This window comes from Alligator mississippiensis, chromosome 8 (genome assembly GCF_030867095.1).
Source record: "Alligator mississippiensis isolate rAllMis1 chromosome 8, rAllMis1, whole genome shotgun sequence".
Lineage (NCBI taxonomy): Eukaryota > Metazoa > Chordata > Crocodylia > Alligatoridae > Alligator > Alligator mississippiensis.
Genome location: NC_081831.1, coordinates 8,334,544 through 8,351,348, shown reverse-complemented (window position 1 = coordinate 8,351,348; position 16,805 = coordinate 8,334,544). Strand labels below are relative to the sequence as shown.

General features: G+C 45.0%; 1 long non-coding RNA gene across 2 annotated transcripts; it reads left to right on the top strand.

Moving 5' to 3' along the window:
• On the top strand, positions 1–16,199 carry LOC132252083 (uncharacterized). Of its 2 annotated transcripts, XR_009463808.1 has the most exons (3): positions 13–406; positions 956–1,301; positions 13,562–16,199. It is a non-coding gene; the product is annotated as an uncharacterized LOC132252083 (long non-coding RNA). The 2 variants fall into 2 exon arrangements; XR_009463807.1 differs by lacking the exon at positions 956–1,301 and having other exon boundaries at positions 1–406.
• The last annotated feature ends 606 nt before the right edge of the window (positions 16,200–16,805 follow it).

Genomic DNA, 16,805 nt, shown 5'->3' with positions numbered 1-16,805 from the left:
CGCGGCCTAGAGCGTGGGCGGAGCCTCCGCCGAGCCGGGCGCCGCCCCGCCCCCTCGGCCCTGCCCCGCCCCGCCCCCTCGGCCCCTCAGGCCTGAGGGGTGTCGGGCCGGGCAAGGGACTCCTTCAGCAATTGCGATGACAGAGAGGCACGGTTGTTGCAAGGCAGGTCATATTTGGGAGGCCCTAACGTGGGGGGGGTGCGTAGAGGTGTAATTGCGATGAGCAATGAGCACATTGGACGTTTGTTGCAAGCAAAATGTCTTGCTGTAGTATTTGGGGGTTAAAGTATGGGGCTGTCCGCTGAGGTTGCCGCAGGCCCACGGGTTGGGTGAGAGACGAGACAAGACGAGACGAGGGCTAAGTCCAGACAAGAAGCTGGAGGTTGAATGGATTCAGTCTGCACCGGTGAGTGCAAGCGGCGGAGATTGAACCGATTCGGGAGGGAACGGACGTGCACGTTTGAGCGTGGGGTGTGCCTGCAGTGGAGCAGGCCACGCGCTGGGGGCGCTAGAGCACACGGCCCTCCTGGGCTGGAGCAGACAGCGTGGGCCAAGCCTAGCCCCGCACCCTGCGAGGGAGGTGCAAAGCATCCTGGGATGTTGGGGGGCTGTGAGTTAACATCAATCTAGAACTGAACTTCAATAAACCAATTTAACTTGAATTAATTAAGCCTGGGTCTCCGCTCCTCCAAAAAAAATTCCTGCCCAGGCGTGTGCATCAAAGGTCTGGGTGGACCTCATGATCCAGGAGGACTGACCATGATCCAGGAGGATCAATGGTTGCCGCCACCACCAGTTAAGTCTGATACTACATCCGTCCAGGTTGATCTTAAACTGGTTTTGTCCATTTTGAAAGCGGTTTCTGCGCACTGAAGTTCTGTTGTGTTACAGATTTGAACTGGTTTCCAATCTCTTATACCAATTTATGTGTCATTTCTATCTCTGCGTTACCTAGCAGTTGTCCTGGAAAAGCAAGGCTTATGAACCTGAAGCGAGCTTTGTCATTTCGGCGGTTCCCCCCTCGCAAGTTTGCTGACAACCCAGTGTTATGTCGAGAGGCATGAACTACTCCATTCAGTGCAATTTTAAGTGCCGATGTTCCCAGTTGCTATCATGGGGCATTTGACTTTGTTTCGCTGCTAATCAAGCAGTGGAAATTAGGTTTGTATTCTGAAAATCTGTAAACACATCACCTTGTTTTGCCAGGGCGTCATCAGCTACAGCAAGAAAGAGCTAAACTCTTAAGAGCCCAGCAGAGTATATGTGATAGCAGTCTTGAACACAAGTGTTATCTCATGCTGGTGAGACTAATTTGGAAGGTGCCTTCCCTGCAATACCACTGTGCTTGGCTTCTGTTGCTTCTCCCACTTGCTTGCTTTTAAGAAAGTCATGACATGCGCTGGTGTGTCATCAGATTTTGGCTGAAAAGCAGGGGCGGATTAATGCATTAATGCATGGGGTGGGCAGCACATGCCTCCTTCCCTCCAGCCAGGCCAGAACCAGGGGCTAGGGATGGGTTCAGGGCTCACTGCAGGCGGTGGCGGCTTCCTGGGGCCGTCTCCTGCCAGGAGACGCTGTGGGCGGCCCTGCTCCCACTTCTGCTCCCGGCTGTCTGTGGGTGGCCGCCAGCACTAGCACCAGTGGGACAGGATGGGACAGCCCCGTCCTACTCTGCTTGGGCTGGCAGAGGAGTGGGTGAGCAGCTGGGGGTGAAGTTTGTGCCCCCACCAACCCCTGAAGCCTGCCCTGGCCCCGGGTGGACCTAGCCATAGCCCTCCGGTAGGCACAGAGGGAACCTGCCCTCATCCGGTGGGGGGCCTCCAATTTTCTGTTCACCCAGGGCCTCTGTAAAATTTTAATCCACCACTGCTGAAAAGCACAGCGTGTATGGAGCCCAAGGAGCATAGGTAAAAGCATGAATGAGGTCTTGTAAGTCGTTACTTTGCATCTATTCCAGCACAACCAGAATCATTCTCTTTTGCCCATATTATCACTCCTGTTCTTCAGTCTATTCTCCCTCAGCCATTTAATATCCCACTGTCAACATCTTCCACCTTGCCTCCAAACATTTAGATTGGTCTTTAACATGCTTTTTTCTTCCCAACTTTTCCACAAAAAAAAATAAAAAATCACCTTTTCCCTAAAAAGCCTCCTGTCTTCTGCAATCACGCATCTTTTTCATGTTATTTATATTTACCGGTGAACCCAAAGGAGGAAGGTTCTGTTGTACTGAACACTGTGCAAACAAATATGTACTGTACATAGGCCTGGTCCCTGCCCTCCCAATCCTAAGAGACAAAACTATATGAATGATGGAAAATAGGGTGAAGGTGGGATATCAGGAGAAGACGCACTCACATTTAGTCCTTCTTTACAGTTAAAAAGTTGCCAGAATTATTATCCTGCTGTGCACTTGTCTGATTTCTTGTGCGTTGCAGTTCCCTGTATGGTAGTTTTCAGGGATGCAGATTATTTTGCACTGATTCATTAGGTGAGAAACTTTGACCTGCAAGATTGACTTACCCCTGTGCTCCAAAACCCTGCTCCTCGTTGTTTCTAAAATACAATGTGATGACTTTGTTAAAGAAGTGTTCTTGGCATTGAAAACCATGGTGCCTAGAGCAGATGAGTCAGAATTGCAACAATTTCAGACAGTTCATTATTGAATATTCCCCTAGTTGATGTATGATGATGCAGTTTGTCCATTTGAAAAGGAAAGAGCCACATGTTGACGACGGCTAAGGGATTGATAAGAAGATATCAAAGCTTTCATTTCTAATTTTGTAGCTAGAATACAGCCCTCCACTGCTTGTAATGAATGCCAGCTTATTTCAGATGATCAGTTGCACGAAGTAGCCTCAGTCCAGCTCTTAGTAAAGAGGTGCACGCTTAGCCAAAACTGCTACTAACTGTTCTTATTGGCAGTCTCAGCAGAGAAGACAATGAATGAATAAATGAATGAACATAGGGGCCACTTGGGTTGATTTCTCTTTTTATTAGTAGTTCAGGCTTTTAATATGAGGGATAGGAAAAATGCACAAAACTTGCACTGGTGTTGTCTACCTGTCTGTGGAGGGAAGACTTCCTTGTAGACTATTCATTCAGCCTTTTGTATGAGCAAGGTACAGCCTCCCTTTATGGCACAGACCTCAAGTACAGTGATGGGATTGTGTAAACAGGGACACAATGGAGGAACCTATACTTACCCACAACACTAATTCATGGGTCAGTCAAACCGAAGAGGACTTGTTTAGGAATCCTCATTAACCCTTGCAAGATTAACTTCTCTTGGTGTCTGACCAAGCAGCAATGTTAGGCCAGAATCAAGTCACAAAATTTACTGACAAAATGAAAGCTCTCATGCAAAAGCAGAATTTCTTTATTTTGGCAATATAGATGTTGCTGTCATTAGCATACCGGATGCAGCCTGTGTTCATACGACAGATCAGTGATAAAAATCCTGCAACTGTGATTGCTCCTGCCGTTTAACAACAGACAAAGCAGACAAGCCAAAGCCCCTAAGATATAAAATGTACAGCTCACTTCTTGTTTAATGATGATATTGTACCTGATAGTTAGGGTCTTCAGCTCAGGTTCCTGCATACACATAAAAAATAGCTGGATTTCCTTGTGTTGCTTTGGGAGTTGTTTGCTACTTAAAAGTTAACGGAGAAGCTAGCTGAGCTGAGCAGTATAGGGTCTTTTTGCTAAGATGTTCTCATTGCTCCCACCAAGACTAGATTCACAAGAGAAGAGGAAGCTAAAAAGCCTAGAAGGACAGGTCTTTATTCCCTTGCTAGTGACAAAAGACGGATGTAGGAATGGCCGTAACTGAATGATGGCCTTCTTCATATTATTTATGTAGAATTATTACTGTGCAAATATCTGAAAAGGTAACTGTGTGTTCTCTCCCTATTCCCTTTAAAAATTCTTCCAATAAACTGGATTCTTACTAACCCAGGGGATCAATTTCTTCTTTGGGTCTTTAATATGAAACCCAGTTTTGCAAGAATGAAAGCTATGCATCAAGATAGGTTTCTGGTTTCTTTTTTTAACCAAGTTTCCCTCCCTTATCTGACAGCCATTTTTAAACAGTTTTAAGAAAAACAAATTTTAAATGTCCTCTTACATACACACTAGTCTATAGACTATTGCAAAATAAGCAGCGCCCCTCAGTCTTACCTAATTTGAGTGAATAGGTTCATCTCACTAAAGGCAGACTTAAAAATAGCTTTCGCAGGTCTAATAGAGCTAATTCTGGCCTGGACAATTTTTCCAGGCCAACAGATAGATGTATCAATGAAGGACTGGCAGCTTAGCATAGACTCACACACACTGAAAGCTATGAGCAAATACAAACCTGAGGTTACAGCACTCCTATTGCCAGCATGAGATTTAGAAGTAGATTGCAGAACTCCTGGCTAATATAATGTTACAGATTTGCTACTGGTAAAACAAGTTGTTTAAGAGAGGTGGGGCTCAGATTAGATTAGATAATTAAATTTTAACTTCTATTAAAGGTTTTTGTTGTTGATCTCAACAATGTTTTTTTCAGAAGCTGTTTTTTCCCCCATGATGAAGATGATAAGTTTTTATATCGACATTGGGCAATCATTTCAGGGCCTGATCCAAAGATCTCTGAAGTCACTAGGAACCTTTAATGTTATTAATATAATTACTACAGCTCAGCTGGTTAAACTGCAAAGGTGTCAGAGGGCAGCTGTAATTGTAAGTTATTATTCTGATTATTTAAATGGTCTAAGGTGAACTGACCTGTTGGATCCCTCTGTGAGCAGAGGGTTAAAATATTTACATTTCAAAATTTAGTATGTGGTCCAGGATCTCTGAAGAATAAACGGACATATTAGCAGGAGAGAGGGGTCAAAGATGCACAGACCCCTCGCTTAAGCTCTTGATCTTACACGTGCATCTCTTGGAGTGCCCATACAGTGCCCCATGGTCACTGTCCAAACAGGGCCATGTTTAAAGAATCTTGTATTACTATCAAGGCTTCAGGTGGATAAATGGCTCATGGAAGCACAAAAAGCCACCTACTTCGTCCCTTCAAAATCCTATTGATTAAAAATATAATTGTAAACAGTGTACAACACCACTTTCCCCCTCATTCCTTTAGCTACATAAGAATTCTTGAACAAATCTTTCTCCATGATCACAAAAAGCACAACAGCCACAGTGCTGCACATTTTAGCACAACTTTGAAGTCTGTAATAATGAAGTTTTTTCTACACTTTTGTTTGCTCTCTATTTACATAACCTGTGCGCGTCAGGCAGTGTTTTAAGGGAAGTCAACCTGAGTTGCACAAAGCTCATCTGTCAGAAAAATTATGCTTGCTGTCTAGAAGGAGAAAAAGGAAACAAACTGGTAGACTACCAAGAACAAGACTCCCCACGTTTTCTTACTCCCAAGCAGATCTAATAGCCTTCTCATTAGTTTGTCAACTTTTCATCCGTTAGACTTCTGTTGCACCTACCTCCATAGCAAGAATAATATAATTACCACACAGCACCCCTGTAAAGTGGAAATGCCATCATCCCCGCTGTTTCTATCTCCCCAGCTTTTAACTGTGGCATGTTATCGAGTGTTTGTGTTTTGGGTACCATCCCTAGCCGTGTGGGCAAGGGTTCCACGTAGCAATTCTTTTACTTAATAACCTGTGAATAGGGGAAGGGGTAGGGGATCTTGGGAAAGGGGCTGGACACAATGGCCTAAAAGACCCCAGGTTCTTATGATCCATTTTACAGAGTGGAAACCAAGGCACAATATATCCAATAGCTAGACAGGAAGACAAGATTACAGAAGAGCCTTTGCACTCAGAAGACTTGTGCTCAGTTACAAGAGTCAGGCCCCCAAAAGCATCCCAAGGGCCTGTGCTTACTTGCTCCCCAGTAGCACAGGCACACGCAAACTTGAAGGGAACTCGGGTTTACAATCTGTCTCATCAGAGAGGGATGACAGCTGACATCAGCTTTGAAAAGGTTCTACAACCAGTCCCTCTTTACTTTCGCTTGCACGAGTAACCTGCAAACCCACACAGATAAGAAATACCTGCATGCAAGTTTAAACAAACAGATGCCTGCATGCTCTGCTCCCTCCCTGCTCTTCAGCACTCTTTGGGATTAGGCCGAATCCAGGATCCTTTCTGCCCTTACATGTGACCTTTCCCCCAAATCACACACTCCAAATAGGCCTGTCTCTTCTTGAGCACCCTCCCATCTCAGCTGGCCCTACAATTAGACCAGTCACCGCTCCTATAAAAAGCATGCTCCTTTGTTCATATTCCCAGCCCAGGAGTCTTATATTTCTGTGAATCCCTTGGAGTCTGTGGCATTTAAGACCTCCTGTTTTCATTCTGCTTCAGGGGAAATACCATTGCTCAAAAAAACACTTCTCTCAGCACAAGGTACTGCCACTTAAGTAGAGCCTCCAGAGTTAAAGGTCCCTTCATTTTCCTTGGGATGGGAGATATGGGAACCCTGATATCGCATAGCTGGATCCCAAAACACTGAGATAAGGCTAAACAATACTGGAACCAGGATTCATAAACTGTAACTAGGGTCCCTGGATGGTTATGACCTGAACCGAGGATTCCTCTTTGTTGTGAAACCCCTTGTCAAGCCAGGAGAAGGTGTCTGGATGGAGTTGCCGCCATGTGGGTCAAAGAAAGTTGTTAATCACCATGCTTTTCTTTGGGTTCTTCATCATAAGGGGTGCAACCTCTATTATAGACAATTTGCAAATGGCAGTTGACCCTCAGCTTTCATTGGTTTATTAATTGCCACAGTATTGCACTACCTACATTTCTACTTTGCTATCACTGGAAGATTTTAATGTACATTGCATTAATTATTACAATACTAAAATATCAAATTAGTTATACCAGGTACCAATAGCAGAGTGTGGCAACATGGGGCTCCCTGCCAGCTACAGTGCTAGGTTCCCCACTTGCCTTTGGGCACGCCACCCACCTGACTCGCCTGCCATGCCTTGTTCTTAATTATGATGTTAATTAAGGTGGGAGGCTGCCCGTTCTTGCCCCGATGCCAAGGGGTGCTATCTGCAGCTCCATACCTTCCCTACACCACAGCCCATGCCTCGCAGATGGTATCCAGCTGCTATTCTTGCCAGCCCCACACTAGGCCCCAGAATCCTCCAGTTCAGACCCCTCTAAGATCCCTCCATTTCGGTGGCATACCCCACCTTCATTCAGGCTGCCTAGCTCCCTAAAACTATTTCCTCCTCTGGCGCATGGTCCCCTCGGGACCTTTGGCCACACAGGCCCTGGCCTCACCTCCAAGGCCAGTCAGGAACCCCAGACTCTCAGCTCTGGGTGTCCCTCCTGCAGCCATGCCTGGTCTCCACTCTCCCTCCTCAGGGTCTTTCAGGGTCATGCACCCCACAGGGCTCAGGTACCTGGCCCCCAACTACCTCCGGTGTTACTTAACCCACCCAAAGGTGAGGGCTAGGGTTAAGGCACCCCTTCTCGCCTTTCACCGGAGTGATAACTGGCCTGGCATTTCCTGGGGGCTCCCACACCACTGACAGCCCCACCAGGCCACCTACTCCCAGCAGGGGGCAGTTTCAGATCATACCCAGGACAAGGAGCCTCCAATCCATCCCCTACAGCTCCTCCTTTACCCCTCCTCCAGGGGGATACATGAAGCCTTGCAACCAGGCAGTATTGCTGCTAGGGCTGCCAGCAGGGAACTGCCCTGTTTATATAGACAGCCAGGGATCTAAAATAGCCGCTGCAATCAAGCACCTGCTGGCTGCTTGGCTCAGGTCTTAAAGTGGCAGGCACCCACAGTGCCCTGCCACACACCTCCCCACTTAAAATGGTACCTGAGGGAGGTTTCCCCTGCTGCTCCTCCAAAGCAGGCTCCCCTCAGAGCCGGTGAGAGCCCTCAAGTGGCGAGCACCCCGAAAGGTGCTCCGTCACACAGAGCCACACTGCACTGCTGTGATGTGCATTATTGTACAGACAGATCAACTAAGGCTCAAAGATATTAATTCCAGGCCAATAAAGACATTTAGACACCACCTGTGACTGATTTCAAATGCTTTTAAGGAGTTGGACCAAAGTGATCTGGCAAAGTTTAGTGGCAGAACAAAGAAAACAATGAAAAAGCTGCTATGCAGTTCCTCCGCTCAAAGCACTAGTCAGTAGTACTCTCACCATGCATTATGTTTAAAGAAAAGCATACACTTGTAGGAAATAACATAGCTTTTTAAATGCAAATAGGAAGCCGAAATAAAGACAGGTCAAACATGGGGCTTTTTAATCTTTCCCAACAAAAGAAATGTAAAGAAAGCGGGCTGTTGTTTGTTTTAATCCACTTATTCTAGGTAAAGCATGATGAATCTTAAAATCAGGGGTCAGCAACCTTTTAGAGTAGCGGACCATTTGCCTGTGACCTGGCTATGCTGTGGCTTGCCACTTGACTGCTCTAATCACCTCCCTGCTCTGTTCCCTCCTTTGCTCACCAGGTGCTGCTGAAAGCTATGGCAAATGCCAATAGAGAATAAAAAAATGTGGAATGAGGGCAAAGAGCAGGAGGCTTAAGTGGCTGCTTTAACACAGCCTCTTTAAATCAATCTGTTACCTACCCCCACCTCCTTTCCCTGCTGAATTAGACCTTTGCAAGCTGGATCCAAATTCTTGGCAGGCTGGATCTAACCCATGGGGGCGTACGTTGCTAAATCCTGCAAGCACAGTATCTAGGTTTCTGTCAAGTGTTGATGCCATCTTATCATTTGTCATCTTCCCAGAAAAACAGGACTAGAAGAGATTTCACATCAGGAGATCACCTGAGCCAACCTCCTGCTCAGAGCAGGATCATCCCTGTCTAAACCATCCCAGACAAATGTTTTCTAACCTACCCTTAAGCAGCAGCTTAATTTTCCCTTATATTGATTAGAGACCTTGAGTTCTTCTGGACTCATTGTGATCCAAAGCCAACTATATTTATCATCCACATTTTGTTAGTATGGTTCCAATATTCTCCTTGGTACAGAAGGGAGTTTTGCGATCTGAATGGAAAAACAAATCCCTCTTTGTGATTACAGTAGACTTGCACCATCTTCTTCCCCCTCAACCTTTCTCTAAAATCAAGTTTGCACCAGGCCAGTAGGTACCTGATCTAACTGAAACAGGTTGATATCTTTAGAGATCAAGGAGCGAGAAATAACTCTTCTGAGCCCAGGTCTGGATCAGGACCAACTGCCCACAGTACTGAGTTATCAGATGAATCAAGTCCCTAAATAGATTCATAGATTCATAGATGTTAGGGTCGGAAGGGACCTCAATAGATCATCAAGTCCAACCCCCTGCATAAGCAGGAAAGAGTGCTGGGTCTAGATGACCCCAGCTAGATACTCGTCTAACCTCCTCTTGAAGACCCCCAGGGTAGGGGAGAGCACCACCTCCCTTGGGAGCCCGTTCCAGACCCTGGCCACTCGAACTGTGAAGAAGTTCTTCCTTATCTCCAGTCTAAATCTGCTCTCTGCTAGCTTGTGGCCATTGTTTCTTGTAACCCCCGGGGGCGCCTTGGTGAATAAATCCTCACCAATTCCCTTCTGTGCCCCCATGATGAACTTATAGGCAGCTACAAGGTCGCCTCTCAACCTTCTCTTGCGGAGGCTGAAAAGGTCCAGTTTCTCTAGTCTCTCCTCATAGGGCTTGGTCTGCAGGCCCTTGACCATACGAGTTGCCTTTCGCTGTACCCTCTCCAGGTTATCCGCATCCTTCTTGAAGTGTGGCGCCCAGAATTGCACGCAGTACTCCAACTGCGGTCTGACCAACACCCTATAGAGGGGAAGTATCACCTCCCTGGACCTATTTGTCATGCATCTGCTGATGCACGATAAAGTGCCATTGGCTTTTCTGATGGCTTCGTCACACTGCCGGCTCATGTTCATCTTGGAGTCCACTAGGACTCCAAGATCCCTTTCCACCTCTGTGCCACCCAGCAGGTCATTCCCTAGGCTGTAGGTGTGCTGGACATTTTTCCTCCCTAGGTGCAGCACTTTGCATTTCTCCTTGTTGAACTGCATCCTGTTGTTTTCTGCCCACTTGTCCAACCTATCCAGGTCTGCCTGCAGCTGTTCCCTGCCCTCCGGCAGGGTAAAATAAGAGTAAAGAACTTTTCATTTAGAAGTTACAGGGACCTTCTGCTTTCACAACCTCAAGCTTGTAAGATTTCAGTCACAGAGATACTAAAATTCAAGATTAACTTGGAAAGAACAGGCATCAGGTTGTTTAGGCTTTTAACCTTTATACCATAAAAAGATGAGCAGGATTTTTTATCCTGCTTTTATGACTCAGTGCTGCATGTCTTTTTCCTTCTTTGGACTGCCTCTAAATTTCTTTTTGGCAGACAGCAATGATATATATTTGAATGCCAGTACAGTACATATATGGGCATTTGTGAATGTACAAGGGTGACATTATTGCAGGGGCTCTCTATACAAGGCACAGATAAAGGCCTGATGACGATGATCATAAATGCTGACAACCTGCAGCTTCCCTCAGCTTCTCCAAGGGTTGTCAAAACTCCTGAATATCAGGCAAAGCTGAGTGGCAAAACCTTCCATCAGGGGGTACATTTCAGCACATTACGGTGCGCCCATGCTGCAGTTCATACTGTCTGATGCTTACATTGCATTCTGTTACAGGGAAGTCTGTCCTAGTGGATTTGCTGAGTTTCTGACACTCTGGACTATAATTATCTCAGGGGGCTCGACTGGCATCTGAGTACTGTCAGCACCTCCCCTAAAAAGGCATGCTCACCATCAGTTGCCCTGAGATGTAGGATTCTTGCATCCACACCAAATGGAGACTGGGCAGGATCGAATGCCACAGCTTGTACTGTATGCAACCAGGGGTGTACAGCTGCTGCTCATTATATTTCCATACACCTAGGCCTGACCTCTGCAAATCTAAGGTCAGAGGTAGGAAAACCTGTTCCTCTATTCCTATTTGTCACCAGGCCCTTTTTAACCCCCCATTATGAATCTCTACTGTAACACACACATTGCAGTTTAAATCTTTTATTTCATTGAAACACCACCATACTTTCCCTTTAAAATTTGGTCTCTCACAGATCAGTTGCTAAGATTGTTAGTCTCCTGCCTGGTATTGTCAGGACACTATATCTCTACAAACGGTCATCTCTAGAGATGTTTTCCCCAATGTACTGGAGCAACTCTAATGATGCCCTTTCTTAATATACCACTCTCATATCGTGCCAGACTGTAATGCCCTTACTCCATTTGCTTCTGATATGAGGTGCTACTCAGAATCACAGAAATGTCAGGCTGGAAGGAACCTTAGGAGGTCATCTAGTCCAACACCCTGCCTAAGGCAGGATCCCTATCAAATCATCCTAGACAAGTATTTTTCTAACCGATTCTTAAAAACTCCACAAACAACTTTCTGGCACAACTATTAGGCCCAGCAAGAGATTTAAGGAGAAGGCCAATACCCATGGGTATGGCCATACTACAGAGGAAGGCAAAAGCTCCCACAATCAATACCAGTGTAACAGTGGGGTAAAATTCCTTCCTGATCTCAAATGTGATGATAGGTCTGCGTGGAAGAGCACAAGACTTTTAATCCAGGAACCGCCAGGTGTTAAATCCCAGCAGAAACATTACCACACCCATGCCAAAATCTCCAGGACTGACTTCAGCCAACACTCAATGCTTCTGAGGAAGACAAATAAAAAACCTTGATACATGTAGCAAAAGGAGGGGAAAAAATTCCTTCTGGCCTCATATGAGGACCAGTGAAGTCCAGAAGTATACGATAAACAGAAGCATGTAATAACCAACTAAGTGATTTAGTGAGGCTATCACAACCTGGACAAAAGCTGCCAGGCAGTTTTTACTCTCCAAAGGAGAGACATCTCCCTAAGCCAGAGTCAAGACTCCTAACGCTCCATGGTGGAAGAGTTTACCAGGCAGGGGATACTGTTAGGTTACATAGTGCATGAGAAATCACTACACAAGAAAGATAGTTATTAGGACCATCTTCCTGCAGCCCAGTGGATATTGGCTTTTCACAAGGTTTGGTAGGTTTTCTGAGCCATGCGACACTCACTGAGAAAAATCTTTTCTCCTGGGCACTGATATTTGATTTCTGGTTCAGCTTTTATCTCGTTAGGAACAAGATTTTTATGCTTATGTCATAATCCATTATTAAATGCATCCATATTCAAGGCTCTCTGACAAAGGAGAGCTCATCCAGAATGGTATCTGTGTTGGGAAGTAACATGGGCTTTGTAGCTTCCTTCCGGTACTGAATTTCTTTCACGAATATTTAAGCTCCAGCCTGATGAGGGAATACTGCTAAAAGAGCACAGTGCGGATCATATGACCCTGTAAATGATACCTACCATATTATTTAGGGCTGAGGGACCCAACTGAGATCAGGCCTCCTTATGCCATTGCCCAGAAGAACTTCCCAAAGCACAGACTGGAAGCGAAGGGGGTCTGAAGCTGCATATTGCCTCCCAGAACTGGAGCAATAAGAATATTTTACTGGGGACAAGGCATGTGCACAGATTTAGGAGCACAACATTTCTTTTTCCCATTGGTTCCTCCAAGATGCTTTCATGGGATAATTATTAATCACTATTTGTATTGTGATACCACATATGAGCTCTTGTCATAGACCAGGACTGTCTCCCATGCTAGGCTCTGAACAAACATAGAACAAAAGGAGGGTCCCTGCTCTGAGGCACTTACAATCCAAGCGGGACTTAATTTTAATATAAAATGTTGGCACCATTGGAAACGGGGAGGGAAGGAATGGGTGAGCCAAAGAACAGCCATGCAATCGTCTGATGTCAGATGACTGAGGATGTCACTCTCTCTCCAGAGTGTGCAGCAGAAACGTGGCACACCAAGAGGTGACACACCTAGGCTCCAATTAGGGTTTCAGCTGAATTAATGAAGCCTCAAAACCTCCTCTTCAGCAAGGCGAGAAAGCATTATTAGACATCAATTACTGATGAGGAAATGGAGTCACCGAAAGGCATGTGACTTACCCTTTGTCTCACAAAATCAATGGCCAAAAGAGTTCCCAGATTCCTAGTCTTGCTGCTCTCACCAGTACTGGAGGCATGTCTGCATCAGCTCCTAACAAGCCCTGACCAGCTGCTCCCACCCTGCATGTGTCCAGGACTGACAATGAAGTCAAGTAGGCAGTTTAAAATGGTCCTGACTGCCTGGCCAACAATGCTGTCAGGCTCTCTGTCTTGGAAAACCCCAAGAACAAAACTCACACCATCTACTCTACTTAATTGCTGGGCTTGGTCATGTGCAGAGCCCAAGGAAACGGGTAAGGCTGGATTCCTGGGTGAGTCCTGGGCTGAGCAGGTAGGTGGTATAGCCATTCCCCAGGTAACTCTGCAAGAGATGATCCCACTATTAATAGCACTTGCCACCTGTGTTTTTCTTTTCCATCTGCTTAATTTTCACCACACCCTTGTGAAGAAGAGTGGTACTGATTGATTAACCATCATTATTTCTGACTTACAGAGGAGGACACCGGGGTTTGAGAAGGGCTAGGCCTGCTTTCCCTTACGTTGTGGGAATGGACTGAAGAAGAAATCTTGAGGACCTGCACCTCTTAACTACCTGCTTGATACTTCTATTTTATTGCAGGAGCCAGATCCTTTGTCTGGTATGCACAAGCATCATCCTTCTGACTTCACCCGAACTACACCGATTTATACCAGCTGAGGAACTAACCCGTGATGTAGGCTGTAGGAATGGCTCAGCAGAAAAAAAATCCACCTAGCCCAGAAACTGTTCTAGGCCTCTCTTGAACATGCTGGAGAGCCATGTTATCATAACCCAAAGCACCAACGTGATGGGATGTTGTTACTTTTAATCATTTACCTTTGAAAAATCCCACTGGTTTAGACCTGACAGGCCACTCTGTGAGCTATTGTAGCCTGAAGACTGGAAGAATTTAAATGGATGTGGTGGGTTCTCCATCACATAAAATCTTTAAAGCAAACCTGGATACATCCTTACAAGAGTTGTCAGAGCTCCAGCAGTGGTTATGGCCCAGTACAGAAGTTATTTGGTTCAGTAGCCTATCATGCCGGAGGTCAGACTAGATGATTATGATGGTCTTTCCGTCCTTAAAAACAATGAATCTGTTAAATTAGTAGCTCCTTTGACATGAATGGAGCTCCTCTCATTTATACCTGCTGCAGGGCTATACTTAGGAATTCTCCTTTCCCTGGCAAGAACGTAACTAGCCAACTGGTAAATAAGATCTCAGATGGACACAAGAAGGTAATTAGCAATGAGCTCTGTCTAACACAGCCCTTTGTAGGAGATCATGAAATAAAAACTTAGACAAATAAATTATTGATGTGGCCTGGAACAAATGGATAAATGTAACCCATAAGGACATTCACAGCCACTGTTAATAACCTGTCAGACTTAATTTAGGAGAAAGGATCCACTATGACCACAGGACTTAAATCTGCTTGGCAGCTCCTTAATTCAGCACCAGCCCTATCTCAAGGAATAGCATGGAAACAAACAGTTTCCTTACTACAGCTGTGGATTTAAGGTTTCTGTAGTTGTTATTGGGGAGGTCCTTTGAGAAGGGATATTTAGAAGCTGTCCTTCAGTTTTAAATATTTAAGGACAGGCCTGGAAAAATAAGAGTCTTGGAAGAATTATACTGTATACATATTGGAAGAATTATATTTTAGAAAACAATCTACAGGAAGCTGGAGTAGGTGATATAATGGATCTTTCTCATTCTTTCCACAGCTGGGGGTAGCACTAGTCTCTCCCCCAACTGAGCAATACAAAGTACTTATATTTTATCATGTTGAACAGCTAATTGTGGTTTAGTTTAAGGTAAATTAGGGAAAGACACTCTTTATTTGAGCATAAAAGTGTAATTATTAGACAGTTATTACTGAAGGCAGAATTAAACCTGATATATCATGACTAAGGCGGGGTTAGCATTTTTTCTTGTTTTGTGGGGAATTTATATGAAAATAAGGAGGAAAAAAACATTGACACTAATTCCAACTTTTTGGATGAAAAACCAAACTCCTGAATTTTTTAGCCAAAAAGCAGGGGGTGAGGAGAATGAAGACTTGAGAAGCAATTTTTTTCGTGCAGCTTTGAAGCTTGGGAACCTGACTTGTAAAGAGGAAAGGTACCTGACTTACTGCTCCCTTGAGGCATAAAGTATTTGACCAAAAGTTAACAGTGCTTTTATCTAAAAACTGTCATTTGATTAAAAAAAAAAAACAACCAAACATTTCCTGTGATTTTGGTGATTACTTTCTTTTAGAAAGTTTGGTCAAGTTGAAATCCAAATTTCTATCAGTGGAAAAAAACAAGAGTTTCAACTAAAAATTGTCAACTAGTCTCTATTTAACTCTGCATTCAAAAAGAAGAGAAAAAAAGAGCTTTCCTGGTGCTATGGAGGAATATTATGGCCCAGTGCATCTGATTTACTAGTGAAATCACCTTGTCGGAGCATTTGCACTCGTGCAACGGGATCTGATAGTGTTCGTACTCTTACGTCCCACCCACTCTGTTTCATGGCAATGGCTGTGCAAACTTCAGAGCAGTAACGCTGTGCATTAGGCCTTGTGACTTCCTTCCCATGCTTGAAAACCTGAAAGTGAAAATAAAAGGTCCCAGAAGCATTGGGCACAGCAGTTCACTTTGTGCGGCTTTCAGTCATCAGAGCATTGCTATTTAAGGATGACTGATCCTCTTAAATTTCCAGATTATGCATGCTAAAAGAATGCTTCTCCTTTGTTTGAGATGCCACGCTGTAATGCAAACACCCCCACAATTAATATGCTCTTGAATCTTCTTTATGTCTCCAGATAAATTGACACTAATGTGGAAATTATGAAAACCAGGTCCCTGCATCTTCGTGTACTTCAACTTTGAAAGTATGAATATCACATTACAGTGATGATCCAGCTCCTCTGTGACACTGTCAGAGGGAATTAAGGCTGAAATTCTTAGCTGAGGGGGTGGTATCTTCAAGTACGCAGTGTTTCAACTTTACAGTGATTATTTTTAGTCAAGTAGAGCCTGCAGGCCCCATATGAGATCAGGACTCTATTCTGTTAAGGGCTGTGCACACATATAATTCCACCCACAGAATTAATTATAAGAACAGTCTCAAGGTTGCAAAAGCGAGCGCTTAAAAATTAGGAAAGGGCAGAATTAAGGTTGCCTGTGCAACCTAAGTTGGCCCTTTTGTGCGTATGCATCACGGGGCATCTTTATACCAGTGGGGGGCAACCTTTGTGGCAGGGCTGCCATAAAATAGCCCCACATCCTCTTCGAGCACCACGCTGAACTGCTTCCTCTGCCCAATCTGCTGCTCTGCTTTCTGCTTCCTGTGCTACCTGCTGCTGCGCCGTCTGTTCCCTCCCTGATCGACTGCATGCCACACGCGCAGGCTGCCCATGCCACTTGTAGTATGTGCTGTACAAGCTGGCCAGCCCTGAACTATGCAGTGGCATGCCACCATCATTTTCCAAAGGAGCCCTTCTTCGCTCAGTGCACAGGATGGAAAATGTCACTTACTGAGCAGTCCTTTAATATCCTATTTTCTCATTGTTCAGTGCTTGGCCTCAGGCTTTTTACCATTCATCCACTATTCAAACTCTCCTCCCAAGGAAGAATGACTAATGTCCTCATTGCCTTTTCTGTGGTGCTCATCACTATTATAGCTAAATGCTTCATCAGTATTAATTCCTCTAGTTTCATGACACCC